At 39.7% G+C, this 15704-nt stretch overlaps 1 protein-coding gene across 10 annotated transcripts in view; it reads left to right on the top strand.

The window, feature by feature from the left end:
• astn1 (astrotactin 1) overlaps positions 1 to 15704 on the top strand; it is a 493901-nt gene that overhangs the window by 107226 nt on the left and 370971 nt on the right. The window lies entirely within an intron of this gene.

Raw genomic sequence — 15704 nt, 5'->3', positions numbered from 1 at the left:
TTTTTGTTAATTCATTAGCAGATAGATGTTCTTTCATTGGCGGATGTACTTATTGCAACGTTTGACCATGTTCTCAAACCTATAGCAACTGGTAATACTGTATACCGTAGTACATTATTTAAATTATGGGACATATTTATATTCAGTTTCACCGTGTACAGACAAGAGTACTGAATTCACAGAGGAGCTTTGGACCAATAATTCAAAACCGACCATTAGTATGTTTTGAATTGAAAATATATAAAGAATAGTGCATAGCAACACGGAAGGAGATACCCTCATGTTTAATTCATTGTTATAGGTTTTTGTTTTAGAATCTAAATCACTGGAAATCTACTGAAAAACATGGCATGCTCAAAAAGGATCGTTTTTGCCAGTGTGAAAATATTTCAACAAATATGAGGCATGAAGTGAAGGTATTATGTGTTCAACCTCAGCAGCGTTGTGATCGATGCCCAGCTGCACATATCTTTTATCTACAATACATGTTTATCTGTCACAGCTCCATAGCAGGAGAGAAATCACGGTGAGCCACTGAATGCTACCATGCAGGTTTAATCATTGACAGCATCATGAATGCCCTTTGGAAAACTCCCAAGGACCCTGAGACATTTTCAACTTATTGTACAAAGTTATTTATTGAACAGATAAACAATAAAACTATTTCACGATACATCTTTGCAGGACACCAAGGATAAAGGTTTATTAGGTGTTATAATCCATGTTATCCTGAATGAAAAATCCCCTTGAACAATGCTGTCAACTGAAATGAAAAGTGTGATTGCTGTGTGAATGGGATTCATCAACATATACATCTGTGTCTTTTTGCTCACATAAATCAAACCAAATGTCTTTCCATAATCCATTCCATAATGATTGATATCAATCCAAAGTTATTTTAGCTTTTGATTTGCACTCACCACTGATCATTACAAAGTCTCTCCTCATGTTCACCTTTCCCTTACCAAGCTGTGATAGAGTAGGAGTTGTTCTATAAATCAGAACATTAAAGAAATACAGGGAAGAACAGTTTGTGAAGCAGGATACATTATCCCATTATGACAAACAAGAGAAAAAGGCAGCGACATTTTTAAAATGTCATTTTGGAAATGTTCCGTTGCCCTCAGACCATAATTCACTTTCCCCACACTTGGCAGCACAGACACTTTATTCTCAGGCCAATTAAAAACAATTGGGTGGTGTTAGTCACTGAAGAGAATCTCCAGAAATAAATGCTGTCTTTCACAGCAAAAAGTACCTTGTGGACAGTAATTCAGACTGTCAGGAAGTGAAGCTGAACACGGCAGCGCAAGTTAGGGATTCATCTGTGTGTCATAGCTGCCTGCATTCATTTGTTCGATGAAACATCCATTTCAATTACATTTCACTGATGACTGTGGGAAACCTAACATGACTCTTGAGACGTTCTGGTTTCTTTATATAGACAACACACATTCCTTTCTGTCTCCTCTCTGACCGTGACTGTTTTATTGCACCCCAACATCCAACATTACGTTTCAGCTGTGAAAACACACGCACTTGCACCATTCACAGCTCCAAAAGGTCTTGGAATTTGAAGCAAAAAACTAGGTTTTTTAGTGAAATGCGAACAACACAGTGATGTTTACCTTGCCAACTAGTATGTGGTCCTCATACCAAAGTGATGAAATTGTCAAACTTCAAAGTGTGTCTGTGTCCAGTCAAAAGACCCTCCTCATTAATGTCAACATGATAGCTGTATTTGAAAAGCAGGTGTTCTCATAAAAAAATACCTTAACTTTTTCCTAAAAGTATTATTGAAGTCAGATTGTAATTTAGTCGAATACAAGTTTTCAATCATGAATATCATCTCATGTAAAATGTCCTGACCTCTTTTGGTCCTGCATGCAAGAACTGTTGTCTCTTAAAATAAATGCAGAACAAGTTTAGAGTTGTTATTGTTATACAGGAACATGTCAGTATACATATCACTCAGATATAACCCCTTTGTTTAAGCATTGTTTTTTTTCTAAAGTCCTGCTAACATTGGTGGATCACCACTGGATATACATTCAAACTATAGCCTAATTGCTACCCAGCAATTAAAAAGGGCAACATATTTGTTTGTATGGGACATGTTAGATTTCAGTTTTAGCACAAATGCCAACACGTTGATGTGTCTTGATGACCAAGATACATCAAAGAACAGTTTGTCAAGCAAAGGCAGGCTAGCTAGCAGGTTTGTTAGTTCGGAAAGTTATGAACGACTAATGCAAGTTTCTTTTCGGCTGTTAACAGATTATTATTCCTTTTCAATCAGGAGAGACACTGGTGGTGGAGCATGAAGGGATAGTTGGAGGTCGGTCTGAAGAGGAGTGGTTTAGCTTGACCCTGGAAGAGGGCCGCGTTGAGTCACCTGAAATGACAGGAGGGGAGAGAGCAGATGTAAAGGTTTAGCAATGCACTATGCTTGTGGGAATAGAGGCGAAGTGATAGGTTTAGCTGGGAAGTGACGCCCCCGATCACTGATTGAGAGGAGAGAGAGAGTAGTAAGATGGGAACATGTGAATGAATGAGTAAAGACTGTCTTCCTGGTTGAACTTTTGCTAAGCTTAATGTGTCTGGTACAATTTTGATGACTGGCCATTGCAGTACGTAATCAAGGGGTCTGGTCACATTGGGTATAGGTATTCAATGATCTTTGTAGGACATATGTTAAAAATGCCAAATATCCTGTCTTTTACAGTACCCAGTAAGTTGAAAGTGAGCCACTTGGGTCTTGTTGTCTTCGATGACATGTCCTACTCTTGCGAGAAGGACGTGTCAGTCTTTTTTTTATCTCTTGTCTCTTTCTTTGACTGCATCTTGTCGAGTTCAGACACACCCTTGGTCTGCTTTATTCTTTCTAAGCTAGCAAACCCAATACTACACCTCCATGGAAAACAGGAACTGGTTTCCTCCTTATTCATATATTTTGACTGCAGGAATACAGAAAACCAAACTAGACAGTTATAGAAGAGAACAACATGCATTTATAATTCTTGTAATAGTTGTATCTGTTTCTGTATGAGCTTGGTATATGACAGTACAACTATTTCCTTCCTAATAAACACACTTGGATGCACTCACCACTTGAAAATGTCAGTGCTTCCAGGTACATGTTAGCATTCTCTGAAGCCAGCTGCGTAAGAATGAGGCTGCCTAAGCATGCAATTAGATCTGCTCCATGCAGTTTTAAGTAGCTGTTGTTGGTGTTTCCAGTCAACAATTGTGTCATAAAATATGCACAGGCAGAGCTAGTGTGTTCCTCAGCGGACAACTTCTGAGGAGGAGGCAAATAAGATAATGACTATTTCCTTGTTTGCCTCTCTTCACTCCATATGTCAGCACATTTAATGGACTCTAGTGTAACTTCTAAATCAACTGAAAGTACCAAAGATGCCAAATGGCAGAAAGCAATGGCACAAGGAGTGAAGATGTAAGCCTCAAGCATGCAGGCCCAGTCAGTATTTCATGATTATTATTTCTGAGCAGGTCTCCAATGTATCCCTAATTAGATGTGGACCATGATAATGATGTCTACATTAGTAGATAAAGTTAATGTATTGTTTGAGTTATTGTCCTTCTGCATACATGACAACGGTTACTTTAAGCTCCATAGGGACAGGATTTATTTCTCTGGGCTAGGTAGGGTGATTTTAACATTCTCTGGTTAGTGATTTTTAATATGTGGGTAATAATTCAGGCCTGCAATTACAACCATTGTTATATGAACTCACTGATCCTGTCCATATTTTAGTTGATTTATTTGCATGTGAAAAGCTGCCTTTTTTTGTGGCATATGAAACATGTTTGCTAATGTGTGAGGGATGTAAGCATTCTGACACCAACATATGGGCCTATTTGGGAAACAAGAAGAGGACAGAATAAATGAAAGCCATGCAGAGCAATGCACTGTAAACGCTCTGTTCTGTTGTAATGTCACTTGTCACAGTCTGGCACTGTGTCCATGATGCCCTCGGACTTTGTTGACTGGACAAAGATTATTATCTTTTCGATCTGTTTTTCCTCTTGTATTCTTATACAGTGTTTCCCGCCTTTGCCCATCTACACACCTGCTCTCCATCAGCCTCATTTGTTTATCCTAGCCAATCAGCTCCTTCCCTGCCCCCAGGATTCAGCCAATCAACACACCTGCTCTCGATCAGCCTCGTTAGTTCATCCTAGCCAATCAGCTCCTTCCCTGCTCCCAGAATTCGGCTAATCTACACACCTGCTCTCTATCAGCCTTGTCAGGTCTTTCAGCCAATCGGCATCTTTTCCATTCCCAGTGATTTTTCTCCTGTCTAATTATATGTTTCCCCTCACCTGAGCTTCTCTTCACAGCTCTCCACTTGCACTTGATTCTCTTTTCGGATCAGTTCAGTCTTTGTTGGATCCTAGATTTTGTTCTGCACTGTTCAGTTTTGCCTTACTTGCACTGAACCTTGATATCAAGTTATTTCTCTAAGTTCATGTTGCCTGCGGTCTCCTGGGTTTTGGTCTTCCAGGTTCACTATACTGTACATGACTTTTGACTGTTGATCTAAGAAGTTTTGACTCAAATATACCTCCCACAGTATCTTTGCGTTATGTCTCTACTTCAGCACATCCCCTGCAACTCACTTGTACCCCCTTGTAGAGCTTTTTGGCTCTCTTTTGGGTTGTTCCTCTCTTAAAGGGGACCTATCATACAAAATGCACTTTCTGATGTATTTTATACATAAATATGTGTCAGGAAACTCACAAAGTGTCAGAAAACAAAACCCTCTCTCTTTTCCTCCATACCCACATCTCTAAAAACGGGGGTACAACGGAGCTGATCCAGATTTACTGCGGACTTGACGTAATATCGGAAATGTGGGCTAGCTTTACACCCACGGCCCAATCAGAAACAATGCCCGACGTGCTTTGGATGTAATATGGTCTTTGTTTTTATTAGCAAGCATTGCTAAAACTCAAAGCTAACCTCTACTGGAGAGAGTATTTGTAAAAAAGCAGGACATTTAAAAAAAGTACTCACCTTGTTGCAAACCCACAAGAGAAAAAGCATTTGAGCCCCATACTGTTTCAGAAATCATCCTTGATGTGGGTTGGAACATGATATGGCATTTAATCACGGGATCATTTAGCTGTATCTGCCGGTAGAATTCTGAGCAGGCACAAGCTCCCCTTCCTTTCTTCTTTAAAGCTAAGGACCCCAAATCAGCATTTCTCTAACAGGGCTTACACAGAGGGATATGAGGGATGTCTAAAATGCATGATCTGTTTAGTATTTTGAGCAAAACATATAGACATGTTTTTTATATATTTGTATATATCTGAGACCCATAATATATGCCTAGAAATAGAATAATAGGAGACCTTTAAAATCCATTTCCTGCATGTCAACAACACTGAGTTTAATTGCCAACAATCCCCTTCAAGTGTTAATCATGTCAGAAAATGGCCTGTTCAGCTTTAATTAATGCTGCACATGGGCTTGTTGTCCATCGCCACTAGAATAGCAGTAAGTTTGGCTAAAAAGCTCACACTTATCAGCATAAAAGGCCTAGCAGATGATAAATATGTATTTTTTTTCAAGGTCAAGAAATGCAATTATTTACTTGGTTTTGCATAGGGTCAACAACATAGGTGGAAGATGAGGCGGCTAGCAAAAAAGCTCTGCGGTCTAACACAAAGATGGAATTGTGTGTTGTCTACCTTTTTGTTGTGCTCTGTTGTTTAATAGGAAGTATTGTTTGATGGTACATTTGGCGCTGAAGTCCCAGCTTGGAATGTCTTTAATGTAATGAGTAACAACTGTTGTTTTTCTGCTAACACGTCAAAATGTAGTTTCTCCTAAGATAACATTGGGGGTGTTCTGCTTGGTGTATTTTGTATATAGATTCAATTAAATGTCTGGATTTAAATTAAAAGCATGCAATGTGCCAACTAAAATACTTAATGTATCTTGCTTGAAAACGGGGATCAATTCAATAAACTATATTTCGGTTTTATTTTACATTAACATAACGTTTTTGTTTTTTTCATGAATCCGTAAGAAGTACAACTGCAACTCAAGCTGACTTTTTCTATACTTTGTTTGATCAAAGTCAATTGAATAATTAAGTTGTTACACTGACACACTATCAGGAGGATGATTTGACCTTTTTCTCTTGCGATTAAGGCAACAAGTAACATCTGTTGGCAATGCAGACAAACATTAACTCATCTTTCATCTAGTACTCTCCTTTTGTGTAGGTGATCATCCTCCCCTCTTTTCTTCATCACTGTGTTGTTTGGTATTCAGCATACAAGTCTCTTTTTCTCACGTTTAATTGTTTCACAAGGGCAGCTATTATCTTGGGTTAGATATGTGTCACAGTGCCAGCTGTTGAGAGAAGTTTTCTCTCAAAATATGTTCAGCTCTTTAGCTTGTAGAGCTAAGACAATGGTTGTCTGTTGGCAATCTTATCACAGCCATGCTTTAATTGTACATATATTTTTGCATGATCCTACAAAAACATATCACTAATATTGTGGAGGAAAAATCTGGGGAAATTGGAATGTTTCAAAAATACCTACAGCTTCTAGTAAGTCACAGATACTTGATCGTGATGGTGTGAATGAAGCATTGTTTTATCTTTTGTATAGACTCTCTTGTTTGAACACAGTTGTTTGATTCCTAGTAAGACAAAGAATGTTGTCACATATTGGACTGCAATCTTTTCTTTTCACTGCCAAATCATTACCCTAAGCTCTATTGTTACTTTTAGTTTGATTATCTCACCACTCCGTTAATCAGCCCCTTTAAACCTTAGATTATAAACATGTAACAGACTCAAACACATTCGACAAAAGTAATTTTCTGTTACATCAAGAGAAAAAAGCCGCAAAATGTCACCTATCTTTGTAATACGAAGATGATGATGATGATGATGTCATTTGTATTTGTTATCATACCTAAAACAAACACATTTTAATGACAGATGAGATGCCCACTCATTATTTAACACCCTGTTCTCCAAAAGTGAATGTTAATTCAGAACCAAATCATTTAGTCTATCAGATTTATTGCATTTTGTCATATCAAATTGTCATTTGACCACATTTTATTCAATTGTATATATGGGCATTTACTACACAAGTCATTCATTCCACATTGTTTGTAAATGTGGAAGACTGATTTGTATAACAGATATTCATTTGTATTTATGAACATTATTCATCGCTTTGATTTGATTAACAGATTGAACTTTAAAAACCGTACACCCCAGCGCGTGCACTTCACTCTGCATCAGCCAAACGACTCGCTGCACCCTCGCTGCGAGGGGGACCCAAGTTCCCATCAGCAAAAACACGTGGGTTTGCTATCCTGGCTCCAAAATGGTGGAATGAGCTCCCCATTGAAATCAGGACGGCAGAAAGCTTACACACCTTCCGGCACAGACTGAAAACTCATCTCTTTCGACTCCACTTCGAGCGATAAAATGACTAACAAAGAACTGCTAACAGAGCACTTATATACTAATAAAGGACTGGCTTATCTAAAGCCAGTTGAGTAGCACTTGAAACGATTGGCTCTTTGAAACCTGATGTTCTTATATGATTCTGTTTTCTTCAAGGTTGTGTCTTCCTGGTCGAATGTACTTATTGTAAGTCGCTTTGGATAAAAGCGTCAGCTAAATGCAATGTAATGTAATGTAATGTAAAAAAACATTAGATTATTTTTTATTTTTTATTGAGAGCCAGGGAAATACTGTAAGAACTCATTTGTATATGAGTCACATTTAAGGTATAGCATGTGCTGCAATCTTAAATGAGTGGTAGAACTAATTACTTCTCCTTTGATTAATTTACATTTTGTTTAAATACATTCTGCGTTCCTAATTTATATTGTTGAACATAGTTGTATTTCTGTTACAAATTGCTTATTTTAATACTATTGTTAATATCATTGTTGATTTGGGGGGACATCCTTATGCAGTAGAGTCCTCTGTCATTACCCTCTCTCTCATTCTGCTTTAGCACCCTCCCAAATGTATAGAAATGTGGAGCACTGGACATAATAACTTATTTTTGGTTTATAAGAAGTATTTGTGCATGCTGAGGTGCGGGTGAACGTCATCGTCATTTAGTGAATACTTACAGGGGGCCTGTCTTGTTTTGATAGAAGCAGTGAGCGCAGCATCTTTTTGCCTCCACTTTAACACTGCAGGAGGACGAATGCCTGCTGTGTGAAATGTAGTCTTAATTCCTCAGGAGGCACTTTTTATTCTCCTCTGAAAGCCAGGCAGAGACACAGCATTATATTTCAAGAGCCATTCCGGTGGACATGTTGAATGCAAAAGTAGATGTTCGTACTCTGATAAAACTAAACGATATGTAAGCTGTACCTGTGAGTCCTGTGACTTCCATGGTCAGCATTTAAATGATCATTAATTGCAAAATGTCTATGTATTGAAATCTTAATCGCTTTGTATTTATATTTATGCTTAATTTCTTCTTTACTTTTTGCTATACATGTTATTTCAGTAAATTCCAGTTTCTGATCTCTGATTGATTTAGATTGTACGGAACCCCTAAAGGGACATGAAAACAAATCAAATCAATTTAGATAGATCAAATAAATTAATTCATAGATCAAAGCAGACTGGTTTACTGACTCTCCTGTTCTGCCAATCCGGTGATAGCTCTACACCCCTGGCCGAAAAGTCCATACAATTAAGTCTGAGTTCTAAATATATCTCAAATAATGTATGCACTGTCATTTCCCCACGTAAACATAACAGTCTGCAATGAAATGGTTGTCTCCTGTGTGTTCCACTTCCTTCATATTTTGTTTTTATGTCTCTTAAACCGTTATCCCGACTTTTTTTTTTTCTCTCTTTTTTCTCATGACCCTTTTAGGAGCTCCGTAAGATTGCACTCATGTCAGAAGCTTTTTTTTTACATCCTTTTTGTGCCACCAAAAACACGTTTTCTCTTTTCTCTTTTACATGCTGTTTTGCTCTAAAACCACTTTAAAGGGCCCATGTCATTCTTTTCCGGTTATTACCCGTCCCCTTGTGTGTTATGAAGGTTTTTCTGCATGTAAACGGTCTGCAGAGTCACAAACCCTCAAAGTACACCCTGTAGCGAGTAAAACTCTAACACAGAACATACCTGTCTATGCTGCCCCAAAACGCCTCGTTGGAGATTTCTCACTTTCCATTGTTTGCTTCCTGGGTTCTGTGATGTGTGAATACCCAAATCAATCAATCAATGTTTATTTATATAGCCCAATATCACAAATGTTACAACAAATGACCGGATTGGCCCAAATGGACCATTCCGCGGAGCACCTCACACCAGGATCCCTTGGCTAACTAACAGGGAGTCCCCATTGACTTGCATAGAGCTCCCTGAATGCTGGTAATAGAGGAGTTGGGATAGCAGAGAAATGCTCTCCGTGTGTGCTCAGGATGAGTTTCGCTGTGTCTCGGAAACCCGGAAACCTATCCGCTCCTTGCAGCAGCTCGCAGCAGCTCGCAGCAGCGGCGAGCAGCAACGAGCCTCGCAACTTCCCGACCAATCAGAGCACACTGGGCATACAGGGAGGGGGGGCAGGAGCTCCAACAAGCCGTTTAGGACAGAGAGTGAATACACATACTATACAGAGATGCTCTATGAGAAACCAATGTGAGTTTGGAAAATTGCACAATTTAAATCTATTCTAATAGACCTCAACAATGGAAATATGATCAGTAGAAATGGCCATGACATGGGACCTTTAAGTTATTCAACTGTAGTAGCCTCAAAGCTCATGCAGCCTCAAAGCTTTCCTTGACAGCTCTGCTCTATTCAGGTGTTTAAAGAGCTACTTTAAAGCCTAATTTCCTGAAGTTAGGAAATGGAAAATTAAAATAAAATATCTCTCAACAAAGAGGGGCTTTAGTTGAGTTGATCTCATTAGAGGGGAAGTTGTTGGATTTTGCTCACTCCAAGCCACCATTGTTAGATTTAAAATGATTCTCACAGACCTTAACATAAAGAACGTGAAAATACAACAAGGTCTCCCATACTAGTCCTTTACATAATGGCTCTTATGTTGGGGTAGGCATGGGCAATTCAGTGATATCAATCTATTGTCAGCATTTTAGGATAGGCTCTCTAAATTAACTTTTGAATTAAGCTAAAATTATAAAACAATAACATGAATATGTAACAAGAACTCTGATTATTTATCAAGCATCAAGACAGTTTTCAGTTTAAGGCTGCATACACACACATTCAATTATTGTGGTGATTATTTTTGAAAGGATATGCAGCGGTGTCACTCAACCCTCATCCCACCAACTGGGACCCCTGCATGATTTCATTCTGTCGGTCCAATCCTTCTCGACATTGTCAATCATTTTCTTCCCAGTGACTTTTTATTCTTTTTATGTTTCAGTTCCATGAGTACTTTCTAAAAACTTCAAAGTATTAAAGTCCTAGGGGTCCGTAGTCAAAAGCACCCAATTTGCAGAATAAAAAAGTTGAATGTTGCCATGTGTCTGACTTGAAGGTGTCCCCTATCCGAATATTTCGTTGTACACACTTTCAAAATAAACCCTAACTTTAAGGTCGCATCCACACCTAATAGTCCGCTTCTCTGGTGCGCACCAGGCGACAGTTTGTTACATTGTTTCATTTTTCAGAAGGTTCGGTTTGCGTTCACACGGGCAAATCTCAAACGGACTATACACTTTAAACACAAGTCATGTGCATGGGAATGCTGTTCAACAATTGGTCAGACATTAAGGGGGAACAACCGCAAATCCAGGCAATTTCTACCGTAGCCTCCGCCATGGAGCACTGGCAGGTTACATGCTGCTGTTAATCTGGACAGCATTATCTACAGACTCTAGCAGACGGCGCACATGATTATATCATCAGACGACGTGCATTACCAAACATTATAACACATATAATGAGAGATGTTCTGCAGTAAGGAGGGATGTTTCACAGACGACAGGTGGCTCTGACTTTTATGTATAGTTGACGGAGCATTTTTACTTTACACGACACTGTTCAACACTTCATTATGCTTCACTCTTTCGCTAAAGATTTTGAAGACCTCCGTGTCCTTGCGACGCGTAAATACTACACTTCCTGTGTTTTGGTGCGGCTGCGTTCACACCAGCGATGAACCGCTCCAGGGTTCACTAGCAAGCGGTCCGAGACCACCTCTTTTAAGCAGACCAGCGTCCGGTTGTTTAGTTCACTTCAGAGGTCTCGGACTCTGTTCACACCAACCCAAACAAACCGCACCAAGGGGTTGAACGCACCAGGGTTCGATTCAACTGGACTAAACAAGGCTGGTGTGAATGCGACCTAAGATTAATTACATAATAAAAAGCGTTTTGAGAAGAAATAAACAATTTAATATAATGTTTGTTCCTTACAATATGATATTGTTGGGTCAGTATGTTGTCTTTGTATGGTAAATGTGTTGGTAGAATGAGGGTTGAATAGCCCATTTGATAGACCCCCATTTGATTCAAATGGCCCATTGAGGGCCAATCACGTGTTTGGCCCCCGCACTGTGACGTCGGGTTTAATTTTTCCAAAACTGATTCTGTTTCAACTTCTTTAATCTCTATGATTGAGTGCATACATTCACTGAACCAACCCATTGTCTAGGCAGGGACACACTATCACATGACCTTTGTCCCAAATCAGGGCCACATTCTTTGAAGCGATTAATCACTTTGTCATTGAACAATATTCAAGCAGAATGTCATATTTCAGTGTCTTCTTAAAATGGAGCCAAACGTGGGGCCCTAAAACAACTAGACCCATCAATAAGGGATGTGTGGGAATAGGACCAAATCCTTTTTACCAGTTGAAGTTTAGGTGGTCAATACTCAACTTTTTAAACCTTTTATTGTTTCTGCTTGTTCAGCACACAACTTCATTATATGCAAAGTTAGAGTGCCTCATTTACAAAAGATAGCTTTAGCCCACTTGCTTTAATTCCTTCGTAGGCTACATCTTCATATGCTGCATTCTTTGAGTGAATAGCACTTGAATCTGTACATTACATTACATTACATTGCATTTAGCTGACGCTTTTATCCAAAGCGACTTACAATAAGTACATTCGACCAGGAAGACACAACCTTGAAGAAAACAGAATCATATAAGTACTTCAGGTTTCATAGAGCCAAACATTTCAAGTGCTACTCAACTGGCTTTAGATAAGCCAGTCCTTTATTAGTATATAAGTGCTTTGTTAATAGTTCTATCGCTCGAAGTGGAGTCGAAAGAGATGAGTTTTCAGTCTGCGCCGGAAGGTGTGTAAGCTTTCTGCTGTCCTGATGTCAATGGGGAGCTCATTCCACCATTTTGGAGCCAGGATAGCAAACCCACGTGTTTTTGCTGATGGGAACTTGGGTCCCCCTCGCAGCGAGGGCGCAGCGAGTCGTTTGGCTGATGCAGAGCATAGTGCACGAGCTGGGGTGTACAGTTTAACCATGTCCTGGATGTAGGAAGGGCCAGATCCATTCGCAGCATGGTACGCAAGTACCAGTGTCTTGAAGTGGATTCTAGCAGTTACCGGAAGCCAGTGAAGGGAGCGGAGGAGCAGCGTGGTGTGGGAACATTTAGGAAGGTTGAAGACCAGACGAGCCGCTGCATTCTGGATGAGCTGCAGAGGTCGGATGGCACATGCAGGTTGACCAGCCAGGAGGGAGTTGCAGTAGTCTAGGCTTGAGATGACGAGAGCCTGGACCAGAAGCTGCGTCGCTTTCTGGGTCAGCTGGGGACGTATCATCTACATGGCAATAGTGTTGTCATTGGCATATAACACATGTACCATACTTAGTACATATTCTTATATGCTTCTCAAAAAGACCAATATGTTCTCAATACAATGTTTTTGTCTGTGGAAAACCTTTGTTCCATTTTTCAAACTCCAGACAAAGGAAGCAACAAGCAAAGCAAAGCAAAACATATATAATCTAAACAGCGCTTCAATGGTAATACAGCTTTTTTCCAAATGGGGAAAGTAAAACATTTTTTTTTTAAACTCAATGTTTTTGTGTTGAATATAATACAAATTCCCACTGTCTGATGGATATTTAACTTGACATTTACTTGTATTTTCCTTATTTTGTAGTTATTGTAACATACTATATATAAGGTTTTATTGGACCTTATTTCACTGCATCATTTTGATAGCACACTGAATAATGTTCCAGAGGATTTTGTTTCCTGCCAGGAAACATTTATGTGGGGAAATTGTCCAGTGAATATTATTTTATTATTAAATCAGTCATGTGAAATGCTGCTGAAACAATGGTGTCATCAAAAAGGCCTTCCCCCTTGTGAAGTAAAGCAATGGCAGCATCTGTGCCGTCAGATAGTCAAGGCTGCCAATAATATTTACACTGTGCATTCATATCTTCAGTGCATATTGTTCTAAAACCAACAATATGAAAAGCTGATGAAGCTGCTGTCATGAAAAAGCCCTTCTCACATTGACATTGCTGCCAACAGTGTTTTTCATTCCCCCCATGTTTCCTTCTTTGGGATCTTCTGTATAGTTTAATCAAATGCTTGGTTGGGGATTTTAAAAGCTCTTGTCACTGAGCAACGTTAGCATGAATGTTGTTTCAGTTCACACATATCCCGCTGATGCAGCAACTCTTTGCTGCTTTCATGGATTTTCCCCCACACTTTGTGATTCGCAATCCGCTAACACTTGTAAGACAAGCTTCAATACATGCCCTCTAAATATAGCTAATGCCTCTGCTAAAACACAATCAGCTGAAATTCATTTTAGACTTATTAGGGACATTGCATTATGAAAGGAGGTTGTTTTATACGTCATCCTTAAGATCATATTGTAGCTTGAAATGCTAGACCAGCCGGGAAAAGAAGGCACATTTACTATCTCACCCACTGCAAAATGGAGAACGATTAATTGCTATGAGTGGGATTAACTTCCCAAACAAAGCAGTCTACCCCCCAGAGTTCCCGTTAGAATATTTTTCCGCCGGTCAACATGTCCGTTAAAGTTTAAATCTTCCGGACAAAATGAGAAAAGTGCCGGTCAAAGGTCTTCTTTGTTATTTATTGAGCTTTAAAACAAATTGATATGATTCAATATTAAACTAATTATAGTAGCTTAACTACATTATTCAAAAGTGAAAAGTAATTTACAATAACACGGGAATAATAAGCGGAGCGCTCTCTCCCTCTCCTGACAGCCCGTCAGTATCATGCAGCTCGCGGAACAAATGAGTGACCTGACAGTGAAACTAAACATATCTATAACTAGTTACGGTAGTTTGAGAGATAATTACAAATAGCTACGTTTGATATTCTAACCTGAAGTGTGTGTTTTGTCCGCTCACCGCTGATCATGCAGAGCTGTGCGTCGACTCGTCAGCAGCAGCTGATCTCTCTCTCCCGTCAGATTAGACTTCACTCGCGTTTATGTCCATATCGATCAGATCCAGCTAGTTCTAGCTAATGATATGACTACCTGCTTATTAAGAGACACCTAAACAATAAGCGTCACTATGCAACCGGGTGAGGCCACAAAGTATAGCGCAGCATTATGCTTTTGTTTACATGCCCACCGGAACCCAGAGACATTACCAACAGATCAACGCACAATCAACCCATACAGGACATCTCTTTCTTCACATTAAGTGTTAGACATTATAATTGACTATTCTTGTCTGTCACATAAATGGTGCAAGTTGCACAACTGATGTGGTATTGCGCTAAGCGAAACATACTCTGATGGTGCCATACCAAAGTTCCAAGGTTTTCTTTGGTGTTTTCATGAGCTTTAAGTCATCATTTCATAGTCAGGAACCCTAATGTTCTATACCACATCAATAAAAGATGCACTATCTTGAAATGTAAATGAAAGACACATTTCCACGCCTTGATTTGGATACGCTCCAAAATGTTATTTAGTAGTAACCCTTCCACCAATTCCATTAAAATCAGGCAAGTAGTTTTTACATTGTCAGCATGATTACGATAACGACAAGACAAACCAACCTGAAAAGAGATTGATGTTGGTATTGGCCAGCATATGTACACAGGCAAATATTTGTTCAGCATTTTATCCACCCTTTAAAATGTCCATCTTGTAAGCCAGGGGTTCCCAACCCCCGGTCCGCGGACCGGTCAGGGGTGTAGAGCTATTTGTTTAAGCACTGGATTGGCCTTGATCTATGAATTCATGTCCGGGACCTCACGGTATCTGCTGCCCGCAGCTGTTTTATAGAAGGAAAACCTCCTGCACTTCATGAAATGGCTGCAGCATCAGGAGGCAGCGGGACTCCGCCTCTGAGAAGTGCAGCACCAGCGGGTAAAGATGTGCCTTTTTACGCACCGCCTTCGCTGTGTTTACCTTCATCAGAACAGCGAGTGACATAGGGTGCTACGTGTTAACCACACACACCTCTACACACATCTCTACACACATCGAACTGCCCGATTACTCCCCCTTTTATTAGTTTTATGAAGGAGATGTCCGGTCACCAAAGCGCATTGTGTGTGTGTGTGTGTGTGTGTGTGTGTGTGTGTGTGTGTGTGTGTGTGTGTGTGTGTGTGTGTGTGTGTGTGTGTGTGTGTGTGTGTGTGTGTGTGTGTGTGTGTGTGTGTGTGTGTGTGTGTGTGTGTGTGTGTGTGTGTGTGTGTGTGTGTGTGTGTGT

The sequence above is a fragment of the Pseudochaenichthys georgianus genome, chromosome 17 (assembly GCF_902827115.2).
Source record: "Pseudochaenichthys georgianus chromosome 17, fPseGeo1.2, whole genome shotgun sequence".
Classification (NCBI taxonomy): domain Eukaryota; kingdom Metazoa; phylum Chordata; class Actinopteri; order Perciformes; family Channichthyidae; genus Pseudochaenichthys; species Pseudochaenichthys georgianus.
Note: the sequence above shows the minus strand (reverse complement) of the source record. Positions and strands in the feature narration are given on the sequence as shown.